This window comes from Sapajus apella, unplaced genomic scaffold (assembly GCF_009761245.1).
Source record: "Sapajus apella isolate SASKATOON/1434 unplaced genomic scaffold, GSC_monkey_1.0 scaffold111, whole genome shotgun sequence".
In the NCBI taxonomy this organism is placed as follows: Eukaryota; Metazoa; Chordata; class Mammalia; order Primates; family Cebidae; genus Sapajus; species Sapajus apella.
In genome coordinates, this window is record NW_022437051.1 from 2,104,889 (window position 1) to 2,120,284 (window position 15,396).

The following is a 15,396-nucleotide window of genomic DNA, read 5'->3' on the forward strand; positions in this document are numbered from 1 at the left end:
AAGACCCTGTCTCTGGAAAACAAACAAAATACACAAATATGTTACACCAAAGGGCATCACAGAACCCCATAATCATCCATTAAAGATTACTGGAAATGCTGATTATCTGAGTAGGCAGCCAGTCAGAGGAGGGGCCTCTTGAATAAAGGTCAGGAATCTCCCAGTTTTGAAAAAAGGTTCTGGAACTCTTTGGAATCTTTTTTTTTTTTTTTTTTTTTTTTTGACAGAGTCTTGCTCTGTCACCCAGGCTGGAGTGCAGGGGTGTAATCTCAACTCAGTGCCACCTCTGGCTCCCGAGATCAAGTGATTTTCCTGCTTCAGCCTCCCAAGCAGCTAGAATTACAGGCATGTGCCACCACACCCGGCTAATTTTTGTATTTTTGTAAGAGGAGGGGTTTTGCCATGTTGGCCAGGCTGGTCTTGAACTCCTGACCTCGTGATCCAGCCACCTCAGCCTCCCAGAGTGCTGGGATTACAGATGCGAGCCACTTTGCCTGGACTCTCTGGAACTTTCTGATACTATATAAATGGAGGCAGTAGGAGCAGTGAGTGGCCTTGTGCTGCCTGCTGAAGAATGAACGCATGAAGGAGTGCGTGTTGAGGGTGTGTATCAGGCAGCCATCTGGGAGAGGAACACGGCCATTGCTCCTTCCAGACCTAGCACCCAGGGTTCACCTGAGGCAACTGGTCCAGACTCAAAGGTGTGTCACATTGCATTTTCTCAACGATGATCACAGAATTGTCCCCAAATTATTCCCATGTAATTTTCTGAAAGTTATTTGTTTCTTATGATTTTTGCATTGATACTGAGATTCAACTGTAGTTTTCTTGGTTAAAGTGTGCCATCTCAGGTTTTGAAATCAATGTTATGTTTCATAAAATAATTCAAGAACTTTCCTTCCTTTCTACATGCTGGAACAATTTAAACAGAATTGAGTGCCACCTGCTCCTTAAAGGTGTCTTAGAACATCCCTGTGACACTAGTTGGGCATTTCTGAGGGAACTCTGACAACTTTTTCTCTTTGTTGTATGAGAATCAGAATGCTTTGGGTTTTTTCTCTTCTGAGGTCCATTTTGCTAAATTTTTTTTCCAAGAAAATTGTATTTTTCACCCAAGTTTTATTTACTTTCTTTTTTTTTTTTTTTTAGAAGGAGTTTCACTCTCTTGTTGCCCAGGCTAGAGTGCAGTGGTGCGATCTCGGCTCACTGCAACTTCCACCTCCCAGGTTTAAGAGATTCGTATGCCTCAGCCTCCTGAGTAGCTGAGATTACAGGCATGCACCACCACGCCTGGCTAATTTTGTATTTTTAGTGGAGATGGGGTTTCTCCATGTTGGTCAGGCGGGTCTCAAACTCCCAACCTCAGGTGATCCGCCCACCTTGGCCTCCCAAAGTGCTGGGATCACAGACATGAGCCATCATGCCTGGCTCAAGTTTTACTTTCATGGAGTTAAGCAAAGTACAGTAGTTCCATATTAATATAGTTTTATGGTTATTTTTCTCTTATTCTCTCTTCTCTTGTATATTTGCATTTCCTACTTTTTTTCTGTTTAGGTTAGCTAGTGCTTTTCTATTTTTTAATTCTTTTCGCCAAAGATTCAGTTTACTTCTTTTTCTAATGTTGTCTAATTCAGTAAGTTAGAAAGTTCTGTTTTTATTTTTATCAATTTATTCTTTCTACATCCCTTCAGTTTATTTTATTGTTCTTTTTCTGAGCTAGATGCTTGATACATTTGGTTTTTATTATTTATTTAAGTATTTAAACCTATGAATTTTCCTTCATTCAACTACCTTAATACTATTTCATAGATTTCATAGGTGTGGAAAATGTATTGATTTTGTTATTTTTATTTTCTAGAAGTCCTGTGATTTAGGTTAATATTACATTTTGATCCAAGAGATAAGAAGAATTTCTTTAAATTAAAATTCATTTAGGATAAACTTTAAAGATGTTAAGGTGAAAAGGAATTTTTATCTGATTTTAAAAATTAATTTATCATTTATTGCATAGTGACCAAAGAATTTTGCCTATGCTATTTCTACATTCTAGAATTTATTCAGGGTTTTTCTTGGTGACCTCTTATGCAGTCGATTTTCTTGAATGTTCCATTCTTGACTATTCCTGAAATAAGAATATGCTCTATGTGTAGAGAATATATTTAACATAGATTATATGAGAGTTCTGGATTATTTATTTTATTTTTGAGATGGAGTTTTGCTCTTGCTGCCCAGGCTAGAGTGCAATGGCGCAACCTCAGCTCACTGCAACATCTGCCTCTCGGGTTCAAGGAATTCTGCCTCAGCCTCCCCAGTAGCTGGGATTACACGTCCCTGCCACCATGCCCCCACTAATTTTTTGTATTTTTAGTAGAGACGGGGTTTCACCATTTGGGTCAGGCTGATCTTGAACTCCTGACCTCAGGTGATCCACTCTCCTCAGCCTTCCAAAGTGTGGAGATTACAGGTGTAAGCCACTGCACCCGGCCTATTGATTTTATTTTTATTCATTTGATTTGTCATAGACTATAGAGTCAGGAATGAAACCGGTGTGATTCTGTCTCTTTCTCCTTTTGCATCCTATAATTCCAAGTTTATGAGTGCCATTGCATTGTTATTTGGCACTCAGCTATTTATAACGACTATATCTTCACTGTGACTCATACCCTTTAGCATTATAAGGTGTTTTTATTGGTCTTACTTAATCTTTTTTTTTTTTTTCTTGAACTTCAATTTACCTAAACTTAGAGTAAAACCATGACCTTTGCTTTCTTTTGGTGTACTCTCCTTTAATACAGCCTTACTCATCTTTTTATGTTCAATATTCTGTTTTAGTTGTGTATGACGTACAGAGAGTTATGTTTTGCCTTATGATTTAGCTTGAAAATATTGTTCTCTTAGTTGGGGTGCTAACCCCATTTGAATTTATAGATGTGACTAAGGTGTTGTTTAGTCTTAGATATGATATATGGTTTTCCGTTTTGTTTTGTTTTGTTTTGTTTTCGAGACAGAGTCTTGCTCTGTCACCCAGGCTGGAGTGCAATGGCACGATCTCGGCGCACTGCAACTTCCGCCTCCTGGGTTCAAGCAATTCTCCTGCCTCAGCCTCCCGGGTAGCTGGGACTACAGGCCTCCACCACCATGCCCAGCTGATTCTTTTGTATTTTTCAGGAGAGATGAGGCTTCACTGTGCTGGCCAGCCTGGCCTTGACCTCCTGATCTCGTGATCCGCCGGCCTTAACCTCCCAAAGTGCTGGGATTACTCGTTCCTTTTGTTTTCTTTTTTAAATTTGTCTGTTTTCTTTTGCTTTGCTTTTTATATGTAGTTCTCTGATATTTAGAAAGATTAGTATATTTTTTCTAATAGACACTTTTATAATGATAATTTAATTTTTATTTTTTGTAGATGGAGTCTCACTCTGTTACCCAGGCTGCAGTGCAGTGGCACAATCTCAGCTCACTGCCACCTCCACCTTCCAGGTCCGGCGATTCTCCCACCTCAGCCTCCGGAGAAGCTGGGACTACAGGCGTGTACCGCCACATCTGGCTAATTTTTGTATTTTCTAGTAGAGACTGGGTTTCACTATGTTGGCCAGGCTCATCTCAAACTCCTGACCTCAAGTGATCCGCACTTCTCAGCCTCCCAAAGTGCTGGGATTACAGGCGTGAGCCACGGTGCCCGGCTATAATGATAGCTTTCTGTAATGCCTTTAACCCTCTATTTCTTTAGAACATAACTATTAGTTCTCTACTATAAGCAATGAGAAGATTAGTATGTTTTCCCATCTTTCCCATTCTATTACCACCTTATTTTCTACACGAATGTAATCTTTATTACTATCAACCTTAGCTCTTTTAATATGTTTATTGCTTTATTACTTGAGCTGTCAATTTTAGTATCAATCAGGGCTAGAAAAACAGAAACCACACTAAAACCTTTGAAACTGATCGACTTTAGGCTGGGTGCGGTGGCTCACGCCTGTAATCCCAACACTTTGGGAGGCCGAGGTGGGTGGGTCACCTGAAGTCAGGAGTTCAAGACGAGCCTGGGCGACAGAGTGAGTGGCACTCCATCCCGAAAACAAGACAAAGAAAACAAAATAGAAAAACTGCAGCTCTAGACTCACACTTAAGGGCAGTGAGGCTTGAGAGACCATTCTTGTCCCTTTCTTTCCTTAAATATCTTGTGGGTATTGTTCTACTCTTTAATAGGTTAAAATATTGCACACAGGAATCCAAGGCCAGCCTGATTTTCCCCCTTTTGTAAATAACTAGATTTTTGTGTGTGGGGCTTCCCAAAAAAGCCTACCATTTCATTAAAAGTTCAATAACTTTTCTAGAATATTTATGACTATTTGGAGTCACTTTTCTTTTGTGTGTGTGACAGGGTTTTGCTCTGTCACCCAGGCTGAAGTGCAATGGCATGATCTTGGCTCACTGCAGCCTCTAACTTGTGGGCTCAAGTGATCCTCCCACCTCAGGCTCCCAAGTAGCTGGAACTATAGGCCCACATAATCACACCTGGCCAATCCTTTCATTTTTATTTTTTAGAGATGGGGCCTTGCCGTGTTGCCCAGTTTGGTCAACTCGTGGGCTCAAGGGATCCTCCCGCCTCGGCCTCCCAAAGTGCTGGGATTACAGGTGTGAGCAACCACGCCAGGCCTGGGTAATTTTTATTGACCTATCTTGCATTTTATTTTGTCTGTCCTCTGATGAGATTTTCTATTTGCTGAGGCTTTCTTCTGTTGAAAACTTGTGTCTTTTACTTCGTTGGCAATAGCTACAATATCTACTTTAAAATCATGTCTGTGATTTTCAACTTGGGTTCAAATTGGGATGTGCCTTCATTGATTCTCTTTTCTCTTGAGAATGAATTCCATTTTCTCCTTCCTTCCTTCCTTTCTTGTTTTTTTTTTTTTTTTTTTTTTTTTTTTTTTTTTTTGTCTTTTTTTTTTTTTTTTTTTTTCGGAGCCTCACTCTGTCACCCAGGCTGGAGTGCAGTGGCATGATCTTGGCTCACTGCAACCTCCACCTCCTGGGTTCAAGGATTCTCCTGTCTCAGCCACTTTAGTAGCTGGGACTACAGACACACACCACCACACCTGGCTAATTTTTGTATTTGTAGTAGAGACAGGGTTTCACCATATTGGCCAGGCTAGTCTCGAACTCCTGACCTCAGGTGATCCACCTGCTTTGGCCTCCCAAAGTGCTGGGATTACAGGTGTGAGCCATCATGCCCAGCTGAATTCCATGTTCTTGATTCTTCACATGACAGGTAATTTGGATTGATCCTAGAATTCTTATGTTAAATCGTGGGGATTCTGGATTCTGCTATTTTTCTCCAATGTGTGTTTCTTCCCCTTTGTGTTAGCGGGAAAGTTTAGCGTGAAGAGTATCTCTTGGATGGAGCTCTGTTCTCAGTTTAGATTTAATTTCCTGAGCTGGGCTGCTTTAAGCCTGTTTCACATATGTGTGCCTTTGGGGTCTGTCAGAGATATAACTTGAGCATCCCATCTCTAAATGTCTGTCTTCTGGGACCTTCTCATTCTCTTCAGCATTCATGATTTTCTGGCTTCATTTTTCTTGTCCCCCATGCCAGAAAACCTGTGCATTTGTCACATCTACTGGTCTTCATGCTGCATGGACTGCACACAGCCACAGGCAAAAAGCCACAGAGATGGCATTTGCTTGCCTGGCTCTCTCCCTGCATGCACCAGCACGCCAGCTGCACTCCTCACCAGCCGCAGCCAACTTCCGCTCATGCTCTAGGACTTTCTCGTTGCTTTTCATGTCATGTTCAGCTTTGATCATTGTTTTCTAGAGCGGAGGTGTCTATATTCAAGTCCATTATACCCAGGGCAAAACCTAGACTGCAGTTTTGATATCAGAATAGACGTGATTAGACTTCAGCACCTGAAAAAGAGACTTCCTGTTATATACCTGAAAGTGACTGAATATAACATTGTTTCTATGAGTGGGGGGGGGCGGAATTTCAACTAGTGTGTATTTGAAAAAAACAGCAATGGCTGGGCGCAGTGGCTCATGACTGTAACCTCAGCACTTTGGGAGGCTGAGGCAGTTGGATTGCTTGAGTCCAGGAATTCAAGATCAGCCTGGCCAACATGGTGAAACGCTGTTGCTACTAAAAATACAAAAATTAGCCAGGCTTGGTAACCCACACCTGTAATCCCAGATACTCGGAAGGCTGAGGCAGGAGAATCACTTGAACCCGGGAGGCAGAGGTTGCAGTGAGCCGAGATCATACCACTGCACTCCAGCCTGGGCAAATGAGGCCAGGTGCAGTGGCTCATGCCTGTAATGCCAGAGTCTGTTAAAAAAAAAAAGAAAGAAAAAAAGAAAGAAAGAAAAAGAAAAAAAGAAAGAAGGCAGGAATAAGGAAGAAAGGAAGGAGCAGTGATTCAATAAGAAATAAAGGTTCTCTGTGTCAACTCATTAATTATACTGGGTGCAAGTGAAGAAAAGCATTTATTTAGTTTTCGCTCCACACACATATTGCTTTTCGGTACCCCCCCACCCCCTTGCATCTTATCAATAGGGTTGTAGCACAATTTTTATCTAATTGATTTTAATTATTTATACTTTATGATCTATATAGTATTCTTCATAACAGAGTCATTGAGTATACTATGAACACATTGTTTGTCTTCCTTTATTTCCCTCCTAGAGATAGTCATTGATTTGGACTTGTTTGTTTCTACATTTGAGTTTTTGTTCACTTGATCTCACATTCCCCTGTTAGGGAAACTTCTAACGTTCTCAACACAGCACAATAAGTCCCTTAATAAATTCAGAATCACTGTGTTGTCATAAATCACTGGCTTTATGTTTATTTTTGTTGAATAATTTTTATTATTTTTATTGTGATCTTACTGCTTCTCCCTGGTGAGAATTCTTGATCTCTTCTGCAGCCCCCGCCTCCAGCTCCCTCTGCCCTGGTTGTTCTCTGGGAGCTGTCGTCCTGGGAGGTACTTCCCACAACCCTGGGGGTCCTTCTCTCCCTCCTGTGCTGGACTTCCTGTTGCCTTCATCCCATGTCTTCCTCTTTTCTAATTTAATGAGGTATATCCTCTAGGATATTCCTGATCCTCTTCTTAAAAATGTATTTCCCGGCCAGGTACAGTGGCTCAGGCCTGTAATGCCAGCACTTTGGGAGGCTGAGGTGGGTGGATCACCTGAGGTCGGGAGTTGAGACCAGCCTGGTAACATGTCAAAACCCCATCTCTGCCGGGCACGGTGGCTCACACCTGTAATCCTAGCACTTTGGGAGGCCAAGGTGGGCAGATCTCAAGGTCAAGAGATCGAGATCATCCTGGCCAACATGGTGAAATCCCGTCTCTACTAAAAATACAAAAATTAGCAGGGTGTGGTGGGGCAGGCCTGTAGTCCCAGCTACTCGGGAGGCTGAGGCAGGAGCATTGCTTGAACCTGGGAGGCGGAGGTTGCAGTGAGCCGAGATCGCACCACTGCACTCCAGCCTGGCGCCTGGCGACAGAACAAGACTCTGTCTCAAAAAAAAAAAAAAAATCATTTCCTGATTTAAATGAAGCATATTTCTAGGATATTCCTAAGAAAGAGTACATAGGAAGTAATATTTTGAAACTTTACTAGACTAAAAATATCTTTATTATACTCCCTATTTGATTGACAGTTTAGTTGGGCTGATTATTAACCATGAGTCTCTACTGCTTGTATTATGGAATGATATTTACAATGAACAAAAACAAACAATCTTATAAAGAGGTTAAGTTGTTTAAGTAAGAATGTTCTGGTTTATTTTTCTACCCCACAGAAGCAGTGGACTTTATGCTTTCTTTTGTTGAGGTGATGGTTTTGGAATGAAGATGACTACTTTGTATTTGTCTGCAATCATCACTTCCTTCAGGGAATCACCTCTCTCATTTCTTGTGGATCTAATCAATCCACAACCCGGGAGATGGAGATTGCAGTCATCTGAGATCTCACCATTGCACTGCAGCGTGGGCAACAGAGGAAGACTCCGTCTCCAAAAACAAAAAACAAAACAAAACAAGCAAACAAAATTTCCCAGTTCTATTCATGAAACATGCTGAAATAAAATGTAAGGAGTTGACATCACTCAGTGACATATATCATATGTCATAGTTTGTAGAATCATTTCTTTCCACCCGCAGGGTAGTGGATGGTTTCATAGGGATTATTTTCACCTGTAGATCTCTATTCTTTTTTTTATGTATTCTGAAAATAAGAACACAAAGCACAACAGAGTGAAATGCATGCAATTCGAGAAAGAAAGACACAAGATTAAGTTGTGCGTTCGTTGTTAGGGGAAAAAAGTTTATCCTAAATGAATTTTAATTTAAAGAAATTCTTCTTATCTCTTGGATCAAAATGTAATACTAACCTAAATCACAGGACTTCTAGAAAATAAAAATAACAAAATCAATACGTTTTCCACACCTTGAAATCTATGAAATAGTATTAAGGTAGTTGAATGAAGGAAAATTCGTAGGTTTAAATACTTAAATAAATAATAAAAACCAAATGTATCAAGCATCTAGCTTAGAAAAAGAACAATAAAATAAGCTGAAGGGATGTAGAAAGAATAAATTGATAAAAATAAAAACAGAACTTTCTAACTTACTGAATTAGACAACATTAGAAAAAGAAGTAAACTGAATCTTTGGCGAAAAGAATTAAAAAATAGAAAAGCACTAGCTAACCTAAACAGAAAAAAAAGTAGAAAATGCAAATATACAAAAGAAGAAAGAATAAGAGAAAAATAACCATAAAACTATATTAATATGGAACTACTGTACTTTGCTTAACTCCATGAAAGTAAAACTTGAGCCAGGCATGATGGCTCATGTCTGTGATCCCAGCACTTTGGGAGGCCAAGGTGGGCGGATCACCTGAGGTTGGGAGTTTGAGACCCACCTGACCAACATGGAGAAACCCCATCTCCACTAAAAATACAAAATTAGCCAGGCGTGGTGGTGCATGCCTGTAATCTCAGCTACTCAGGAGGCTGAGGCATACGAATCTCTTAAACCTGGGAGGTGGAAGTTGCAGTGAGCCGAGATCGCACCACTGCACTCTAGCCTGGGCAACAAGAGAGTGAAACTCCTTCTAAAAAAAAAAAAAAAAGAAAGTAAATAAAACTTGGGTGAAAAATACAATTTTCTTGGAAAAAAAATTTAGCAAAATGGACCTCAGAAGAGAAAAAACCCAAAGCATTCTGATTCTCATACAACAAAGAGAAAAAGTCAGAGTTCCCTCAGAAATGCCCAACTAGTGTCACAGGGACGTTCTAAGACACCTTTAAGGAGCAGGTGGCACTCAATTCTGTTTAAATTGTTCCAGCATGTAGAAAAGAAGGAATGTTCTTGAATTATTTTATGAAGTAGAAAATTAGTCGGGTGAGGTGGCACGTGCCTGTAGTCCCAGCTACTTCGGAGGCTGAGACAGGAGACTCACTTAAACCCAGGAGATGGAGATTGCAGTCATCCGAGATCGCACCATTGCACTCCAGCGTGGGCAACAGAGCAAGACTCCGTCTCAAAAAACAAAAAACAAAACAAAACAAGCAAACAAAATTTCCCAGTTCTATTCATGAAACATGCTGAAATAAAATGTAAGGAGTTGACATCACTCAGTGACATATAATCAATTTCATAGTTTGTAGAATTATTTCTATCCACCCGCAGGGTAGTGGATGGTTTCGTAGGCATTATTTTCACCTGTAGATCTCTATTCTTTTTTTTATGTATTCTGAAAATAAGAAGACAAAACACAACAGCATGAAATGCATGCAATTCGAGAAAGAAAGACACAAGATCAGGTTGTGCATTCGTTGTTAGGGGAAAAAAAGGACTCCTATTACTAAGAGCTATAATAGAAAGCAGCAAATGGTATTCCTGTGGGAGTCGAGTTAGATCATCACTAAGGATATTTAAAGCTACTGAGAGCAAAATGCCAGGTGGTGTCCTGACTGTTGCAGTCCTGGGGAGATGGCAGCTTGGCTGATAACGTCACACAGCTTCCAGCTCCACTCTCTATCACGGCGTTTTGTAAACCCGACTTCATGCAGCCGATGGCATTATTTAGGTCACACACTTAGGTCAATGACTTTTAAAGTGCCATTTTCACCCTTGACCAGTCTTAACCAGTCAAGTTTTTAGAGGGACAATGACTATTTTTGTTTCATTTCAAGTCAAAGCACCTGGGTTTGTAATGTCAATGAAATCCAGAAGGGGCCAGGCACAGTGGTTCACACACCTGTAATCCCAGCACTTTGGGAGGCCGAGACGGGCAGATCACCTGAGGTCAGGAGCTCAAGATGAGCCTGGCCAACATGGTGAAACCCTCGTCTCTACTAAAAATACAAAAATTAGCTGGGCATGGTGGCACATGCCTGCAATCCCAGTTACTGGAGAGGCTGAGGCAGGAGAATTGCCTGAGCCCGGGAGGCAGAGGTTGAAGTGAGCTGAGATCACAATATTGCACTCCAGTTTGGATGACACAGGGAGATTCCATTAAAAAAAATAACAATAAAGAAAGAGAAGAAAAAGAAATTCAGAAAGTTAGAGAGCTGGAGACTGAGGGGCACAGTGGGAAGAGTGTCCATTTGGGAAGCGGAGTCCCCGGCCAGGCCTTTGAGGAAGAAAAGCTATCCCAGAGGCGTTGTGTCTATGGAGACGGGAGGTGGGAGAAAGTGGTTTCGCTGAAATCGATGGGTGGAGTTTGGGATGAGACACCACAGGAAATAATGAATGCTAGCCTTCTGAGTGTTCAGTACGAAAAAGAATGATTTAAGCCCAAGAGATGTCACACGAGTGAAAGTCACGTTTCCAGTGTAATAACTGAGATGCCCAGAACCCAACACTTCTCACACGTCTGCTGCCACCTCTCTGGTCCATGCCATCTGAATCTCTCACCTGCGTGGCTGCCATGGCTCTCTGATAGATCCATCTCCCAGTGTGCCACCTTGCCTCCTTCAGACAAGGTGATGTAAAAACATGCAGGAAGAACAGGGCGTGGTGGCTCACACCTGTAATCCCAGCACTTTGGAAGGCTGAGGTGGGTGGATCGCAAGGTCAGGAGTTCAAGAGCAGTCCGGCCAATATGGTGAAACCTCGTCTCTACTAATAATACAAAAATTGGCCAGGTGTGGTGGCACGTGTCTGTAGTCCCAGCTACTCAGGAAGCTGAGGCAGGAGAATTGCTTGAACTCGGGAGGTGGAGGTGGCAGTGAGCTGAGATGGCACCACTGCACTCCAGCCCAGACAACAGAGCAAGACTTCGTCTCAAAAAAAAAAAAGAAGAACCTAGCCATTTTTCAAAAGTAAATATGGCCTAAAGGAATTATAATGCAATAAAGGAATAGTAGAAGTGCATTTGTCCTGGTAAGAACACATGTTAAAATAGGCTTAAAATAATATAAAATCGTTGGGGGAAACTGGGTCTTTGGAGCAGAGATAGATGCAGACACCCAGCCACGCTCCTACCTGTCCAGGCCCCAGGAATACGAGTTTCTGGAGAATAAAGCAGCTTCTGCTGAGAAGGACAGGACAGGCATGTATTTATCCAGCCAGCCACGGGCAAAATTGGGAAACCGTCACAAAAGCCTTTATTCAGTGCTTTATGCGTTAAAGAGAGCTTCTTTGTATGCAATATATTTTTTTGATCCTCACATAAAGCCTATGAGGTTGGGAGATAGGAAAAACTGGTTTTCACGAAGAGATTTGACCCAGATTGCCAACTATCGTCATCAAGCGACCTGTGCCTCCAGCCCAGATCTTCTGCCTGCGGCCTCTGAGCTTTGCCCGGGACCTCCCCCTGTCCTCTCCCTTCCCCGCAGGAGGATTGCCCTCCCCTAAGTATCCGGGCTTTGGGTCTTGGCTCCCTTCCCTTGCTAAGACAATACACAGTCACTATAGCTGCTATTTACCCAGCATCTTCTCTCACTTCCAGGTACTTCATTCAACCCAGGACTCCAGTTAATCCTCCTGACAACTTTTTTTTTTTTAATTGCATTTTAGGTTTTGGGGTACATGTGAAGAACATGCAAGATTGTTGCATAGGTACACACAGGGCAGTGTGATTTGCTGCCTTCCTCCCCATCACCTATATCTGGCATTTCTCCCCATGCTATCTGTCCCCAACTCCCCACCCCCCGCTGTCCCTCCCCTAGTTCCCTCCAACAGACCCCAGTGTGTGATGCTCCCCTCCCTGTGTCCATGTGTTCTCATTGTTCAACACCCACCTATGAGTGAGAACATGCAGTGTTTGATTTTCTGTTCTTGTGTCAGTTTGCTGAGAATGATGGTTTCCAGGTTCATCCATGTCCCTACAAAGGACATGAATTCATCGTTTTTGATGGCTGCATAGTATTCCATGGTGTATATGTGCCACATTTTCCCTGTCCAGTCAGTCTATCATTGATGGGTATTTGGGTTGGTTCCAGGTCTTGCTATTGTAAACAGTGCTGCAATGAACATTCATGTGCACGTGTCCTTATAGTAGAACGATTTGTAATCCTTTGGATATATACCCAGTAATGGGATTGCTGGGTCAAATGGAATTTCTATTTCTAGGTCCTCGAGGAATCACCACACTGTCTTCCACAATGGTTGAACTAATTTACACTCCCACCAACAGTGCAAAAGTGTTCCTATTTCTCCACATCCTCTCCAGCATCTGTTGTCTCCAGATTTTTTAATGTCCCGACAACTTTCTGTAGCTCACAGATAGTTATCACTATGTGACACTGAGGTTCAGAGAGGTTACATGACCTGTGCAGAGTCACTCAGTGAGAGGTTAGTGGCGGAACTGAGAGACCCCGCAGGACTCGCTCCACCTGGGCAGCACCAGGCCTCTTCTCTCCCACTGAAACAGACCTGTCTCCTTTGTTGTAGGTATAAATATTTACTGAGTACCTTTTATTGTTCTAGTCATCACGGATACAGCAGAGAATAAAATAGACCACTTCCCTGCTTTCATAGAGCTTACATTTTAATGGGGGTGGTGGGAGGGCAAACTAAACAAACAGATATACAGAAAGTGGCCTGGTATGGTGGCTCATGCCTGTAATCGCAGCGCTTTGGGAGGATGAGGCAGGCAATCACTTGAGGCCAGGAGTTCGAGATCAGCCGCCAACAAGGTGAAACCTCGTCTCCATAAAAATACAAAAATTAGCCAGGCAGGCATGGTGGTGGGCACCTGTAATCCCAGCTACTGCGGAGGCTGGGGTAGGAGAATCACTTGATCCCAGAAGGTGGAGGTTGCAGTGAGCTGAGATCGTACCATGCACTCCAGCCCAGATGAGAGTGAGACTCTGCCTCCAGAAAAAAAAAAAAAAAAAAAAAAAAGCCTCTCTCCCTCTCTCTCCCCCCTCCTCTTTTTCCTATCTCTGTGTGTCTGCTCTTTTTGCCCCTTTCAATGATTCACACTCTTCTTCTTGCACAGGGCTCATGATGGCCACACTGCTAGAAAAAATCTGAGCCCTGAAATTAGCATGACCTGTCAGTTTTGCTCATCACAGCAAATTAGCTCAGACCTCCATTTCTAAACTCCTGGGCAGAAGCAACGGATTGGCACAGGTGTGCCAGGTGTCCACCTTGACTTAGCCACCTGTGATTAGAGAGGAAAGGGAAAGCATGTGGAGCCATCCCTCCCAGGACTACGGAAGTTGCTTTAATTGAAGACAGTGGGCCCTTCTGGTAGGAAAGAAAGTGGGAAGGCATACACAGGTGGCTTCTACTACTTTATTGACTTGTTTGAGACAGGGTCTTGCTCTGTCACCCAGGCTGGAGTGCAGTGGTGCAATCATAGATCACTGCAGCCTTGACTCACGGAAGTCACCCTCCCACCTCCGTCTCCCAAACGTGAGAGGCAGACACGAGCCATCACGCCCAGCCTTGTTATTTCTTAAGCTTTATGGTGGGTTTCCTGGTGTTTCTTATATTACTTTTTATGACATTTTGAATGTCTGAAATCTTTTTTTAGAATTTCAAAATAAAAAGAAGGGGCTTTTCATTATTATTATTATTTTTTTTTTTGGAGATGGAGACGATATCTCGGCTGACTGCAGCCTCTGCCTTCTGGGTTCAAACGATTCTCCTGCCTCAGCCTCCCTAGTAGCAGGCACTACAGAAGCCCACCACCAAGCCTGGCTAATTTTTGAATTTTTTTTAGTAGAAATGGGGTTTCACCGTGTTGGCCCCACGGGTCTCGACCTCCTGGCCTCAGGTGATCCGCCTACCTTGGTCTCCCAAAGTGCCGGGATTACAGGCAGGAGCCGCAGCGCCCAGCCTGAAGGGGTCTTCTTTAAATTAAAAAGAAGAAAACTTCTTTCTGTAAAACTGCGTGTATATGCACACATACATATCCACCAATGATCAGCATTTAATACGGTGATGAGATAATTAATTCTTTGGTTCTTGAAGTCTTGTTTTAGTTTACTGAGAGTTTTACTCAGAAGTTGGTGACTCATTCATTCGTTTAATAAATAAGTATTGAATGCCAATTGTTGGAAGCCCTGGGCTCACAAAAAAGCAGAAGACCAGGCAGATCAACACGCAGCTAGTGAACACTTAGTAAACAAAATTCTTTTCTTTTAAAATCTGAAATGAGCCTCTATTTAAGTTCCTCACAGTTTCTGTCTAGGAGCAGTCTCAATGCTTTGGGAGCAAATTGCCTTTGCATTGGAAAGAAGCACTTGGGTAGCCCTCTTGGTCACGAGAGGGTAAGTGGCACCCCTGACTTGAGGGCAAGAAATGAAAAAGGCATTTGTGTGTGTGGCTTGACGGAAGCTTCTTTTCCTAATTCCTCCCGGTCATCAGAGCCTTCGGGAGGAGGTGGGCACGCTTGGACAGAGGCCAAGGAACTTACTGGGAAGAAATGAAAGGAGACCTTTATGGTTGATGAGGTGTTTTAGAACCTTTAAATTGAGACAGAGCCAGGGACGGTGGCTCACATCAGGCACAGTGGCTGACACACTGTCCCCTGTTCTTGGACCACCTTTGGGCCAGAGTTCTCCTGGGACTTCCGGTTCTACTTAGGTAGGACAATGACCTGGTTAGCAGTGGTTTCCGAAGAGGATTCGCCATGTCTGGGTGAGAGGTTCAAGTGGGGCTTAGCCGCAGAGTGGATGAAGGTCATCTCCCTGGCCCCCACCTCCCACGCCCACCCGGACCGGCCGGGTCTCCACGCTTCTTCCCCTCATCCCACTCCCCAGTTTGCAGGATTCCCCATGTAGCATTTGGCGGTCCCGTTCTGCTCAGAGCCCCTAAGACCCCTTTCTTTCTTTCTTTCCTTCCTTCCTTCCTTCCTTCCTTCCTTCCTTCCTTCCTTCCTTCCTTCCTTCCTTCCTTCCTTCCTTCCCTCCTTCCTTCTTTCCTT

General features: G+C 42.9%; 1 long non-coding RNA gene across 1 annotated transcript in view; it reads right to left on the reverse strand.

The window, feature by feature from the left end:
• Nucleotides 1-222: 222 nt before the first annotated feature.
• LOC116537488 overlaps nt 223-15,396 on the reverse strand; it is a 22,174-nt gene continuing 7,000 nt past the window's right edge. Inside the window, exon 2 of the long non-coding RNA XR_004263146.1 lies at nt 223-284. This is a non-coding gene — a long non-coding RNA (uncharacterized LOC116537488). The remainder of the gene's footprint in view (nt 285-15,396) is intronic.